Source organism: Pongo abelii, chromosome 10 (assembly GCF_028885655.2).
Source record: "Pongo abelii isolate AG06213 chromosome 10, NHGRI_mPonAbe1-v2.0_pri, whole genome shotgun sequence".
Taxonomy (NCBI): Eukaryota; Metazoa; Chordata; class Mammalia; order Primates; family Hominidae; genus Pongo; species Pongo abelii.
This window is the reverse complement of record NC_071995.2, coordinates 57,684,911-57,700,715: the sequence shown is the minus strand read 5'-3', so window position 1 is coordinate 57,700,715 and position 15,805 is coordinate 57,684,911. Positions and strand designations below refer to the sequence as shown.

Here is a 15,805-nt window from a genome sequence, read left to right as displayed (position 1 = left end):
TGATATCTGAAGGCAATACAAAGGAAAAGAGGTAGAGTAGATTTTGGATTATCTAAAGAAATAGAAAAACAAATTGTTACATGCATATTTGAATTCAATAAGCCTAATTAGAGCCACTGCCTTTAAATCACCTCAATAAATTTTGAACGTCTTTTAATAATTGGCAAAATTGAATATATCTTTGTCAATACAATAATAGAACTAAGATATGACTAAAATGACCAAACATGTGCATGAGAAAAAATTAAAATAAAAAGTGTAAGATTAAAAAAATTAGGTTTTGTTAAAAAAAAACAACAGTAGATTACAAGCCTATGATTATAAGAAAGAAAATTCTTATTGGCATTCACTATCTGTCACTTAAATAATTACCTATACTCATTTAAATAATTTTCTCTAAAATTTAATTAATTAAATTAAATATCCATTGACAATGAAAATAAAAAATTAAAATATAAGTATTAGAAATACTGTCAGTAAAATACATGGCTTATAATAAGACAGACTGGGTTTTAGGAAGGAAACAAAAATTATTTTAGAGATCTTCTGATTTAGAATTCACACTTCCTAATCAAATTGGGGTGACAGAAAAATATGCTAAATCTCTAATCCATCTAATATCTTTGTTTCAATTTAAATATGGTGCTGAATATATAAAATTTAGTACCTAAGAGTTTGTTTTGTTTGGACCAAGGCTTCCTTTGCCTAGATCAAAACTAAGAAAATATCAATACTTTCAATTAAATAACGAGTGTCTGCCTTATATCCAGGGCCACCTATTCTAAAGTGCTGAACAAAAGCAACACAGCCACCAGGTCAAATGACGTTTGTATGAGAGGATGAAGAAAGTGTGATCTGCATGCCAAGTCCATGAGAAATGGAGGGTGGGGACTAGGAAGACTATGAGTAAAGAGGCTTAAAAGTCAGAGATAAACACTGAGAAATTCATAAGGATGGAACTAAAGGTCTAACCTGTGCTAGGAATGAAGAGTTCACACTAAATGGGTCTCCTGGGCCTGGGATTAGAGCAGTGAGAAGAGGCTCCTACGTCAGCTCTGGTCCTACCAGGAGGCTTCAGACCCATTGGTGGCTTTTTAAAGCTGGGTAATTCGAGAATAGCAGCTCCATCCCACCACAAGTCACCAGCTCATCCAAAGGTAGAAAACCTTTATATTTTGAGGAAATGTATTTTCCATCTATTTCCTCTGGCAGGGAGAACTTCCCTGGCTTCAAGGCAAAGCCTCAGAAGAGAGCCTGAGGTATATCTAAAAATTAGGTTTTGATCTTCCAGTCTATGTGCTTAATTACACTCATAATTTATACAGGCTCCATGTGGCAGCCCTCCAAGAAAATAAAAAAAAATTAATATAATTTACACAGGCCAGCTTAGGGACCAGATAAAGGAGATCTTGACAAGTCCAAATTATATATGCTCACCAACATTTCTGTGAAATTTCACAGCACCTTAACATAATTGACCCATTTTCTTCCAGAAAGACTAATTCACATCCAGAGTTCCTTTCAACAAATGGGTAAATAATCCAGGAAGACTCTGCTTGATAGTTATAGCTATATTAATCAATGTTACATCCTTTTCTTTACATATATTAAACTATCATCATATATTTCATATACATTTATGCAGATATATTTATACAATGCATTTACTAATCTTTAGTTTTAAAAATGAAAGGTACTGTTTTAGTGGAAACATTAAAGATGAGGAAACATAGAAGCAGAGAATAGTATAGTTGTTTCCAGGTGACTAGAAGAGGAAAATGGAGAGGAATTAGGCAAAGAAACAAAGATAAATTTACGCAGGATGAATAGATCTTAGAGATCTACTGTACAGCATAGTACCTGTAGTTACCAATACTCCACTGTACACTTAAACCATGTGGTATGAGGGTAGATCTTATGTTGTGTTCTTTTCAAAATGTAACAATAATAAAGAAGGCAGGAACAAACTTTTGGGTGTGGATATATTTAAGGCATAGATGGCAGTGATGGTTTCATGGGTGCACACTTATCTCCAAACTAACCAGGTTGTATACATTATAGACAGCTTTTTGTATGTAAATCATACCCCATTAAAGTGGTTTAAAAGTTTTTTTAAAAAGGTAGTGTTTTAGAGTTTGTGTGTCTGACTACAAAGCCTGTAGAAAACCAACAATCCTTAAGCCAATGAGAAGGCTTTCCTTCAATTTGGAAAAACCATTATTTAGAGGACTGCTTCCTGAAGTCCAAGTAGGCATAAAGCTTATTCCCCCTACAAAGGTAGCTTTAATTATTATAGCCAGAAGTTGGGCTTTGCCATCTGCTAATTTTGATCCTTAGTAATCACACACATGCCATATGATTTATGATGGGCTTTACTTATAACTTAAAAGAATGTTTTAGAGCTTTTCATTTTTCTAAAAATACAAATAATTTATTTTCATAATCCCATGAACTCCAAGGAACTGGTATTTTGAATCACGTTTTATAGATGAGGGCATAAAGGATCAGAATTGCAAAGTGACTTTTTTAAGTATAATGTCTAGTAGGTGACCAAATTGCTACCACAACTAGTATTTTTTTTTATTAGGGCCTTTGTTGCTGATTCCACTATAACACAACATGAAAGCTAACTCTTCCTGCATACAGTTATACTCCTTCAGTTTTATTCCTCTGGGAATTTCCAAATTTCAGTTCTTGCGCATGTCCATTCTGATGGTCTTGTTCATCAGAATTTATATTCTTATCTTTGGAATTCAAAAATTACAACTATCCTTCAAAGTCTTTTGAAATTCATCATCTTTTCAGCTTATTTACACCTGGGCTGTCCATAATGTTTTTGAGTGTATAGGCTCCAATATAATATCACTGTTTACAAGAGTGACCTGCAAGTGTTTTTCAACAATTTATGTGGTGGGATGGACTGAAGCCCAATAACTTTGCCTTTTCTTTTAGAATCAATACAGGTTGATTAAACTATGGAGAAAAATATGTAAGACATAGGAGTAATGATGTAAGGAAAAATATGTAAGACATAGTGATGATCCATGGCTACACTATAATATTTTATTCAAGGCTCTTTCAGTCACATAAAATATTAGAATGTTCCTTTATTTATTTTGTGAATAATCTTTCTTCAACTTTCGAAACCTAAACCAGCATGCCTCCATTCTATGAAGTCTTACCAATATTCCATGCTATCCAGAAGTTTATATTTCAAAATACAGTTTAGAAATAATGTACTCAGCAAACTAAGTCCCAAAATAATCAATAGTTCTTAGACTATTTGTTTCACTATAAATTCCTCTAGAAGCCCTACAGTTAAAGCATGAGTTTTTCTCTACATCCTCCTTATAAAGTGTTTATAAGTAGTAAGTTATATTATATGAATTATAATATATAGTAGTAAGTAGTAAGTTATATTATATTATATGAATTTAATATATAATATATATATAATTATATATATGAATTAATTTGTTCTCAAAGAATAATTGTCTGGTTTTTTAGCTATTTTCTTTTTTTATACAAAAGGATATAGCAACATCAAATTAATGTACAGTGTTTAAGTTTAGGTGACAACTCACCCAATTTTACAACAGAAATTAAATTGAACCAAATCTTTTCTTTCTCAACATGTAATTAAATTAAAATTGGACTCTAATCCCGAGAGGCTATTTTATTCTTCAAAGTGGACCATCTCTTAAATCCTATTGACCAATTTACTTTGACATCTAGACAAGAGAGATATCAATAGTGCATAGCCCACAAAATGTCAGTAACACAAAACCTGTTTTTAGACTAAACTATTGCAGTGGTTAAATGACTTTGAGAATGCTAATTGGCAATAAGGGTCAAACTAACTAAAAATGCTTTATAATGGGCAAGTTAGAAAAAAATAATATAAACCAGTATGTAATTATCTATGAAGAATTGGAAGTGGACCTCCCATACAAAACAATTCCCCTGATTTCTAATACAAGTTGAGCATCCCCAAATCCAAAACTCAGAAAAATTATGCTTCAAAATCCAAAACTTTTTGAGTGCCTATTTGACATCACAAGTGAAAAATTCCACAGCTGACCTGGTTTCAAGCATTTTGGATGAGATATACTCAAACTGCAGAATTGTGTGTAAAAAGTTATAATAGGGTGAATGCCAGCTATGTCCATGTCTGGATCCCCAGAACTTGTAATATTACCTTATACGGCAAAAGATGTGTATAAATTAAGGCTGTTGAGAGAGAATCTTATCCTGGATTACCCAGGTGGGCCCTAAATGCAATCATATGTATCCTTATAACAAAAAGAGACAGAGGGAGTTCAGAGACACACACACAGAAAGGAAGACGCAGAGAGAGAAGTGATGTGAAGATGGAGGCCCAGCAGAAAGTGATGTGACCACAAGCCAAGGAATGCCAACTGCCACCAGAAGCTAGAAGAGGCATGGAACAGAGTCTCCTATAAAACCTTTTTAAAGAATGTGGTTCTTCACCTTGATGTCTAGAAATGTAAGAATACAGTTCTATTGTTTTAAGCCACCAAGTTTGTAGTAGTTTGCTACGACTCCCCAGGAAACTAGTATAGTAGTAGTGGTGGCTCATTTATAAAAGCCATTAACCAAGCAACTGCACTACAAAGATGTTTTTCTTGTAGGCACAATTGCACAGGTATGCAAAGACACATGATGTCCAGGGCAACATCATTTATCACTGTGGCAAACTGAAAGTCATTAGAAAATGTATAAGTTGTACATTCATAAAAAAGTATTAATATCATATAACTATAAAATAAATAGGCAGATTTACATGCACTGATTCGGCTAAAATGTTGTTAAAAGTGTAATAAATGAAAAAAAGTAAGATGTAGAACAGAATATAATTATTTTAAATTGTATACACAGAAAGACTACTTAGGTTGAGAAAAGAAAACTAGCTCAGAGCAATCTGAGCAACATGAGGTATCCAAAATTTATCAGGCCCAAAGAGACATGAGTATGAGACTTCAGTCAGCCCAGTCCCTCTTCCCCACCCATGCCTGGAGGCAATTGTTCAAAGTAATTTTGTTCTTGACTAACTGCTTCATCCATTATCTTCATGTTCCGGAGTTTGTCACACAAAACAAACAAACAAAAACAATATATAGCCAATCAATAGCTGATGTTATTTTAATGTAAATTTTTTTGTAAACAACTCAAGAACCCCCTCTTCTTTTAAAAATCCACCTGTAGACTGCCTGCCACTAATTGGAGTGTATATTCAGGGCAACTGAATCAATGCTCCAGAGCTGCAATTTGCAAGCTTGGTCCAAATAAACTTTCTATGTATATTAATTTTTCCTCAGCTTCTTCCTTTAGTGAGATAATATACATATATTTACATATCTATACAAATTATGCCTTTGGAAAGTGACCATGTATGATTTATATATTTTTGAAATGTTTAAATATTACATAATGAGTAAGTCTTATGTTTCTATTAAAAACTTGAAAATACAAAAATGTTGAAATACAAAACTTTAGTATGCAAATATAAATATATTTCCTTACATGTTTACTTGGTTGTGAGTTGTACTTCTGTTCATATTAAATATAAAATTTTCTTATCTTTTTTTTCTAATGATTTTCTCCATGTAGCTAAATTTCCATCATACTTGAGGAAAGAGAAATCGATCCGTGCTTACAGATATTATCTAGTGTTTACAGAAGACTGGAATATGCCACCCCAAAATATGCCTCTTTAGGGTAAGGATTACTTTGAGCTGATTATTTTGAGAACCAGCAGACACAGGATAAGCTCTGAAAGCTAAGTCACCCTTTTGTAAGGGAAATTTGTATCTATAAAGGAAATTTCTATTTTTAGTGGTGTCTCCCTCTCTGCACCAGGAAGAGAAGAACAACTAAATCACTAGAGAGTTACCAAAAGAGAAGGCATGGACTTAATCTGTGTAACAAACCTTATCATTGTCTATCTGCTTTTTCTAGGCATCTCCACGTAACTGGCCCTTCCCACACCCTTCTTTCTTTTTATCAGTGGACAATGGTATTAAAGCCTGAATTCAAATCCACCTCCTTGAGATTTACTCATTTTTCTGGGTATCTCACAAGTATAATGAGGTACATACTTCAATAAACTTCTTTTTGTTTTTCTCTTGTTAATCTGCATTTAGTTACTGGGGTTGCAGCTAAGAACTCAGAAAATATAGAAAGAAAATTATTTTTTTCTTCCCTTACATGGGAAGCCTGAACAGTGCTGAACATCATGCCCCCTCCTGAAAAGGGGAGTCAGTCGAAACTTTTACATATGATTTTCATGTCCTTTAGGGAAAAATTTATCTGAGAGTTTTACATGTTAGCATGTGTGCAGTCTTTTCTTCTCTCCCACAGTCATGGCTTAGGGAAATTACGTATATGGCTCTACAGTGAAAGAGGATGGTAACAATTATTGTGTGTATATCCCGTTTTGTTTCTGTTTTTCTCCTTCTAAAGTTTTTAAAGCCACAGAATCCTTTCTAGGAATGAAATCTTACTCAGAATCCTGCTATGCAAACCAGCTACTCTGGTTTATGGGGTTGGAAGCGTCATAGAGAGCCTGGAATTCCACTTATCAGCATCCCCTGACTCCTGAAATGGTCCCTGGTTCTTCCTAGAAAGTTTAGAATTCCTTAGAGCATAGCTGGGAAGCCACTTAAAATACTTTTCTCACCTTTCAACTTAGGAAAAAAACAGAATTATATTTAAGAGATTTTGGATCCTCCATTTTGCATTAGTCTCCAAAGATTCTCTGGTGTTTTGGTTCTTTTCTCAATCTGAAAGCATTAGATCATTAACTGATACTACAGAAGAGGAGTTAAAGAAAAATTCCTGGATACTTCTAGGAAGATTGCATGGCCAGAGAATACCTTTCTGACTTTTATATTAAAATGCCCATTTTAAAAAATCAAATAAAAAACCCCACAGGATCTCCTGATATCAATGATGAGATTCAGAAAGATGTTAGAATACCTAAAGTTTCTAAAAAATACAGTATCACTGAGGCAGGATTAAGAACAGTACCACAGCAAGGTGAACCAACCTGGCCACAGGCGTTGAGGAACACGGTCTTCCATTTCACCAAGACATAAGTTTCCCTGATCTATGGACTCCTCTGCCCACCTGAGGCAGATGTTTCCTTGTGAACCATTGCTCTTTTTAGAATCCTGAACATACTTAGTTCCGTCTATGACATATCTCTTTGTCACTCAACACTTTGTCAGCTATAGTCTCATGATTCTATGACCCCTTCCCCTAGCTCACTTGAGTAATCATACTTACAATATGGGAAAACTAATCTAAATGCCAACTCTGAGAAGCGGTTGCATATATTACTGTCATTCACTTGATAAACTATTATATATACATTAAATAATGATTATGGAAGCTACATAATAAAAAGGGAAGTATTTATTATATAATTTTTAGTTTAAAAATAGTGATATAAACCTGTATGATAGCATAATTCCAAATATGTGATAAAAGACATGTTAAAAAAACATAAACATAGGCTATAGAATTAGGGTAAGGATTGCAGAAAAAATTATAATTCCTTAATTATATTAAGTTGGTGTAATACCACTATAATGCCGTAACACATAAAGTACTTAAATTAATATTACACATTTACTTATTTGCCCTAATTTTGATTTTTATGTCTGCTTTGAAAAATAGGTTGCTTTTAACTAGTCCACAACTGATTCAAATATAGTTTTTGTAAGGCAATACAATGAAACTGGAAGCTGTATTTTATTTAGAGATCTTACCTACATTGTTTTAAGTTTCTCCTTTTTTGTTTTATATTGATTTGTTTTTAGTCATACCTAAATGAAATTATGAGACTCCTGCATAATTGTAAAGAGGATACTCACAGACAGTCACCACACAAAAATTTAGATATAAATAACATTTGCTGATTACCAATTGCATAGATAGATAGATAGATAGATAGATAGATAGATAGATAGATATCATTGCTGCCACCTGTTATGGTACAGGTAAGTATCAATAAGCAAGATACTTAACAATTTAATACGCATTTTCACATAATACTATCTTTTAGCTATTGTCTTCATTTGGCAGGCAATGAAAATAAAGTTCAAAGATGTCAAATATCTTGTTCAAAGTCTTAAAGTCTACCGCAATATTCGTCTCACTCTAGAACTATGCTTTTAATGAATTAAAAGCCATACACTTCCTAGCAACTTATTATCTTTCATTCATGAACTCCTTAAAGTGGTCATATTGCCACTCCTTCTCCACCCTTTTGTATTTTGCTTGTTCTAATATTTGCTTTCCTCGTGGTCACTTGCCTGGGTTTTCTGCCTCCACCATTCCCCCTATGTGCTTCCCCAATGACTTCAGGAGACACTCAATTAGTTGGTAATTGCCAAAACAAGAAGAGGAAATGAAAGCTGAGCCATGTTGAAGGGAAGAACTGTAGAATTCATAGGAACTTAATAAAGTTACCAGGTCTTTCTTCTACCATACACTTACGAGTGAATTGAATTGGCAGATTTTATTTTTGTTAATACTTATTTGTCCCCTGCTCATACTTGTCATATTTCTCTGTAGGCAAAGTATAGCCCCCATCCATTGACTTTAGGTTTGGACACGTGACTTCCTTTTGCCAATGGAATGTAAGTCAATATTGTGTAGGCCATGTCAAAGAGTATGTTTAAAATGTGTTTGCATGTTTTGCCTTTATAGCAGTCCTTGCTTTCCATAATAAGAACATGTCCCTTTAGCCTGGATCCCAGAAAATAAGAAAATGTTTGACGGTTAGCTGAGCCCCTCAGAACCAACCAGAGCCACAGCTGACCCATAGTGCCTAAGCAGCATGGGCAAGAAATTAATATCTGTTACTACAAGCCCTAAGAGATTGCAGTTGTTTGACAGAATAGCAAAATCTGAGCTAGGGTGCATAAAACAAAATCCTGAGAAACATATTGGCTTCAAGGATGGGCAGCCAATAGTGAGGAATCTGTTAGAAGAAGTTAGAAAAATGGCAAGTTATGTTAAACAGTAACAAAATATTTGGTAAAACTTTTCCCTGGTATCTTCAAATGCAGAAAATGTACACAATGTATTTGGGGCTCTAGGAAAAGAGGTTTGGAGATGTTGCTGCTTGCATGAGTTGGTGGTAATCAGCTACATTTAGAAGGTTACTATGGAAGCTATAAGGCCATAATAGCAGGATAGCAGGGACAAAAATAGGAAAAGGGGTAGGTGTTACAGGACTTGCAGGATTGAAAGATATGTTCTGCCCCCAGCCCCCACTTAGCTTTAGCCTGGTAAAAGATTCTCAAGTTAAGACACTCAGGACAAGTAAAAACAAGGTCACTAAGCCAAGGAAAAGACCAAACCAAGAGTATGACTTTAGCATTTTTTTTTAGTTTATAGCATTTTATTAATATATTTCTTAAATTAACAAGTAAAAATTATATATATATTTATGATGTAAAATGTTTTGCTATATGTATACATTCTGAAATGACTACATCAAGGTATTTAACATACATAGCACCTCACATACTTATTTTCTGTGGTGAGAACACTTAAAATCTACTCTCAGCAATTTTCAAATATATAATACATTGTTATTAACTGCAGTCACTATGATGTATAATAAATTTCTTGAACTTATTCCTCCTAACTGAAATTTTGCTTAGCATCTCTTAAAATCTTTTTGAAGGATTAAGTCAGACACCAGTAAGTCTTTTCAGTTTAAAAAAATAGTCGGGAATGTAGCAGGGAAAAGAGATCAATGGTGTGGTCTCATGCAGGTCTGATAAACTTAAATTTTCTATAATGAAGTATATAGAGAGAGGCATGTCTTTTATAAAGAACTGATGGTACTATTATTTGTATTAACTGGAACCAAGTGATCTTTTTAATGTTTTTAAGAGTATTATACTGCAAAACATGCTACTAACCTGGATACGGAAAGGAACAGCGACTGTTGGAAATGTAAAATGACCAAGTGATTATGACTCAATATCCAGTAACTTGCTATATGTGATGTGCAAAAATATAACCCTATGTGGTATTTAAAAACATACATCACAGTAAATGTCACTAAAGTGTTGTAGTGTTTTGGCCAAGTGACAATGATACTGGATCTTAGTTTCTTTATTTGTAAAAAACACAGTGCAGAACTTAGTATTCTGAGTCCCTCTGAGCTCCCATACTTTGATTCTATGACACTAAAATAGTTCTCTTATCGGCTGTCTTAGCATGTAAAACACAAATTTCTTCCCTGCTCTAAGAAAATGCTACTGCCATTCAAAATAAGTAATAAACATATGGACAGTGTTTTAACAACTTTTCCAAGCTCCTAAAAACTATGGCGACAGAACAGGGACCCTCCCCCACAAAAAAAAAAAGTTCTTTTTGAAAGAATCGTTTGAAGAAATTACATTATATAAGCAGACAGGGCCTGTGCTTAACAATTAAATACTAGAGGCTCCCAAAGGCCAAGTCTTAGTTCCTTAAGACTGCTTAGAATTTTATTCTATTCTCAAATCACAATTTAGTTTCCATAAAAGTTATGATATGAGATCCTCAGAGAATCTGGTATATGTTTAAATAGTTTTTCATTCATGAAGATTAAATTATTAAAATTTTTTATGCTACTTAACAAAATATGTTCCTATAAAACTGGTATAATTTAGCTCAGTATTGCAAATAATCACATGAAGATTTTTTTCAAAGACAGAATGAAAACAGAACCTTGTATATTGTATATTCAAATATAAAAGAACTAATATGTCAATTCATAAACTATGTATGTTATTTAGTTCCCTGTATTTGCCCAGTTCATATACTCTTAAAGCAAACATTTGTACTATACGACTATCAGGTGGGAATCATGTCAACCATATGTTGTCGGATAAAAATATCATGATCAATAGCATTTATATAGCCACAAAATATGTCATAAATAATGCATAATAGTTGACTATTTACAGACACTCCAAAATGTATTTCCTTTTTTGAGCTTCCATATACATTTTATAACACTGGCATCAGTGAGTTCTGTTCACCACCAGCATTTCCTATAAAGGATCAAAAAACCCCATTAATGTAAGAGGCAAAGCTGAAATAGATCATTTCCATCGCATTCTATAAACATCAAGATTCACTATGAAAATCCTCTCAAAGGAAATGTCACATTAAATCACAGAATTCACAATTTCAAGTCTTTATATTTAGAATTTGTTATTGTTACATAATAAACACTAAACACTGATAATGAAGTTGGTGCTGAATGGAATAAAAATGATCCCATAGTTAAATATAACCTAGATGAAAGCTATAGGAGCTGCTAAAATCAGTCTGTTGGATCCTGCTTGTCACTTCTGGAAGATGACCAGAAAGAACCATCATCCTAAATACAGAGAAAAGAAAAACTTCTCTTTTTCTTTTCCCCATACCTTCCTGTACTAGTCAAGATTGTGAGTCTCCCCTAAAACACATTAACAAGCACACACAGTCCTCTGGGAATTGATGGCATACTTGTACCACACCAAATCAGAAGTAACAAAATTATTAGGAACATTTTGTCTTTACTCATTGTGTCCATTTTTCTTCCCCCTTTGCCTCCCCCTAAAGACCTGTAGGCTGGCCTCTTCCAGGTTTGGTGACAATAGGGAATAAAATATATCAATAATGCCAGGCATCAACCTGATACTAATTTAATTTCTCAAATTTTAAATTATTTTATTGTTTAATTTTGTTTCCACCTTGACCTTTTGTCCTGTATCTGGGTATCTGCCCATCATCCTAGACCAGAGATTTCCCTGCCTGACTGGGTTCCACTCTGCCCCAGTCTACACACTCATGTTTGCTCTGACTTTGCTGCAGCATGGAAAAGTAGCTCTGTGTTCCTTGTCCTAAAACTTCTTCGATACACCTTCACTCTCCACCAGAGACACCATGTTTTTCTGATCTTTGGTTTACTAAGCCCATTCACTCCAGCCTGAGAGACAGCCCACCAGCAGCTCAGTGGGGAGCACCAGGTTGCTGTCCTTCCTACCCTGCTTACCAGAAGGACAACATTTCAAATCTGGGAACAGCAGGAAGGAGCTTTCTATCTTCTATCAGATAACCTTTCCTTTCTTTTCTGTCCTAGAGGAAAAGGAGTCCCTCTCATGCTAATCCATTTACTTATGATTTTTAATGAAGTCTTTTGTCTTTCTAAAGGATTTGGTGTCAGTAATTTTCACACTTTATTTTTAATTTATCAGTCTTTTCTAGTTCTTTTCTAAGCCTACAAAATGTGTATATTTCTCTGAGCCTAGAAAAAGTAGGAAAAATGTCCTCTTTTAGAGTTGCCTTTATCTTGAGCCACCACTAAATTTCTTTCATCTTCTTTACGTCAAAGTTTCATGCAAGAGTCATGTTTCCTCGTAAACTCTACTATCTCACCACACTGGCATTGTGAATTTCTTGCACTGGGCCTTTCTCTTATAAATTCTGACAGAATAAATTCTTTCCTAAAGATGAGCTATAGCTTTCTAATCTCCAAAGCCACTGAACCTCATCTAATTACAATTTTTAATGGTATGTAATAATATTTAATTGTACCTTGTACTTGAGATTTTGCAGTCCTTGGCTTCTCTCTTACTATATCACTATTCTTTCTTCAATGGCTACTTTTCCTCATTAGGTCCAACATATGTGGGTTCTCATAAAGGTTAAATTGTTGGCTCTTTTCTCTTTACATACCCCCCATAATATTATCTATCTCTATAGATTCAACTACCACTTTTATTCATGGTGTGTTCCAATTCTCTACCTCTTGCAGTAATCTTTTTCCTAAATTTAAATTATTCATTTATTGCTACTTCCTAGATATTTTCAAATGGACACCCCAATGAAATGTTAAATTTTTGAGTTTGTACATTGTAGGAACAGTTCCTAAGCTGAAAAACCCCAAGTCCTTTCTTTAATAAGTAATTCCCTTTAATAGCTCTTGAATGCATCTTTTTTTTTCATTTTTCTCTTGATCATCATGGTTCATGTGCTTTTCACCTCACACATGGACAACTGTAATAGTCCCCTAAAGGACTGTCTCACTTTCAGTTTCCCAACCATGCCTCCCATATCTCTCCACGCTTCTGGCCTCTCTCCAACGCATCCTAGCAGGATTAATCTCACAACAGTACTTCTCAGATTGGGTAACTCCTCCATCTTCAATAGGAGACATACCAAAATTTGACTACCTTAAATCTTTCTTGCCTGTTTTTCATAATTTCATACATTTTATTCGAATTGCATGACACTCTATCAGAAGACACCTGTCTCACAGGATGTTGACAGGTATTACATGGAAATGATTGGTAGATTTGAGAAATTTTCTGTTAAATTTTATATTTAACAATTTCTCAACATCTTCATTATGTCAATATGCAATGTTTTTTTCAAGATGGAGTTTCACTCTTGTTGCCCAGGCTAGAGTGCAATGTCATGATCTCAGCTCACCGCATCCTCTGCCTCCCAGGTTCAAGCGATTCTCCTGCCTCAGCCTCCTGAGTAGATGGGATTACAGGCGCCCACCACCACGTCTGGCTAATTTTGTATTTTTAGTAGGGACAGGGTTTCTCCATGTTGGTCAGGCTGGTCTCGAACTCCCGACCTCAGGTGATCCACCCACCTTGGCCTCCCAAAGTGTGGGAATACAGGTGTGAGCTACCATGCCCGGCCGCAATTTGTTTTACTTAGACAATACAGAACTCCTAGACTTGCTTTCATGTACAAAGTTTTTTTTTCTCAAGAAAATCCATTTTCCCTCCATTTACCTGACCTACTTGCGTCGTCACATGATGAAATCACACCTATCCTTCCACACAAATAGGTGGCACCATTTAAAATAAAATTGAATTATTTATAATCATTTCTAAGAAAGGAAAATCTCCCTTCTCTAAATTCTCAATTAATATTTGATTATACCATACTGCATTTCATTTTTGAAATTATTCATACCTCTTTCCAAATCTAAACTGTAAGCATCTTGAGACCACGAACAGTGAATAAATCATTTAGATTCACTATAGTGTCTAATACAGTGGCCTCAGCCCAAGGAAATAACTTCATGTCAGGATATGCTGAACTTTACTTTTTTATAACTATTCATAAAATTATTTTTTATAATAGTCTTCTGTCCCCTAAGATGTTAAAATTTATGTACATTTAATTATATAAACTAGCACTTAAAAATAAAATGACAACCCTAACATGTAGTTTGTTATTCATGCAATCCTAAAACAGATATTGCTGCTAGAATCATTATCTGCAGATAATGATAAAGTTTAGATCTACTCAATGGATTTAGTTTAAAAGCTGAATGTATTTCCATAAATGAGGTACACGATTCACAAAGTACTAAGTACAGCTAGGTAAAGAAATTTTCGTCTTATCAAAAGTTTTTTTAATGACCAGTAGAATTCTACTTGGAATTTCTAAGGTGAGTTTAACCCGGTTCCTTTGGGGTCAGCATGTAAAATTCATTTTCAAAGACCTTGGGGAATTAAGCTGTGTTATGAGATTCTTGGGGTCTCAGGACTCTAATTGGCTCTAAGCTGGTCCCTATAGGTGATAGAAATAGACCTATTCTGAGAGGAGTTCAGACTGAACTGAGCCATGCTCCTCAGGGGCCTAAGAAAAAATGACCTGAATGCTATTGGTTCCCTATATGCCCACAGCTGACCCTCTCAAAGAAACCAGTGACAGAGAGATCCCTATCCAAATATAAGAAATTAATAAATAGTATACACTGAATCACTGTTTGAAATACTATATTCAGTAGCATTTAAACTTGAAAGGAGCTGCAAGGTGAGAACTACTCTTCATTCCTTTTCCTTCCATCCTCTTCTCCATGCTTAAATCTCTCTAACTTGTAGGGATCTCCTGATGAACAGGAAAATTATTACAGGAAATAATTTGGTTAGGAAAAAATATTAACAATTGTTCTACAATTTTTGAAGCAGTTCTATAAAAACATATTTTCAATGAGCCACAGAAGTATCTAGATAGAAAAAAAAATTTGCTGGCACAGGTAAAGCTGGGACTCCCAACTGTATGCTTACAGAGCTAGTGTACTGACAAACATCCTAGGAGTTTATTTGCATGAACCGACAATTTTGTTTGCTTTGCAATGTGGCTAAAGACAGACAGGACAGTGCATGGATGCCCAGGAGGGAATAAAACAATAAACAAGATGGATGACATGGTACATACACTTGTCTCGCCTGCGGGAAAATTTGAGGTTCCAGGGGATAGGTGATTAAGAACTGATGCTACAGAAGCTGTTTTCACAAAATACTTTGAGACTCTAAACACAATGATGTTTTAAGATTCAAATGGTCAGGTGTGGCATGGATTTGAACAGGGGTCATTTTTTCCATTGCTGCCTGTACCTCAGCTTTGGGTCTTTGGGAATCAGTTACTTTTGAAGCACTAGAGGACAAGAACTTTACATAGGCAGTGTTTTTGTTGCTGCTGTTGTTTTTTCCATTGAGGGCATTAGCAATGGTGAGAAAGCAGTAGTGCAAAACTCATTTGACCTCTCTTTCAGCTCATGTGCTTCCCAGAAATATTTGGTGGAGGAATTTACAGAGAATTCAGGGTCATAGAAAAGGCAAATGAAGGGTGAACAGCCAGAAGAACTACAATTATTACTATCAACCTAACTCCATTTTTAGTCATCAGTTCATCTATTCATTTGTTCAACAAATATCAGTTGAAAGCCTACTATTTGTCCAGCACAGTGGCTACA

The 15,805-nt window shown here is 34.6% G+C and overlaps 1 protein-coding gene across 2 annotated transcripts in view; it reads right to left on the bottom strand.

The window, feature by feature from the left end:
- Positions 1-15,805, bottom strand: part of SLC16A7 (solute carrier family 16 member 7) — a 182,912-nt gene that overhangs the window by 76,073 nt on the left and 91,034 nt on the right. Inside the window, exon 1 of one of the 2 annotated variants that reach the window (XM_054527327.2) lies at positions 7,070-7,222. The exons of the other annotated variant lie outside the window; for it this stretch is intronic. The gene's annotated coding sequence lies outside the window, so the exon portion shown is untranslated. Of the gene's footprint in view, positions 1-7,069; positions 7,223-15,805 lie in introns of those variants that run through there. 2 annotated transcript variants of the gene reach the window in all.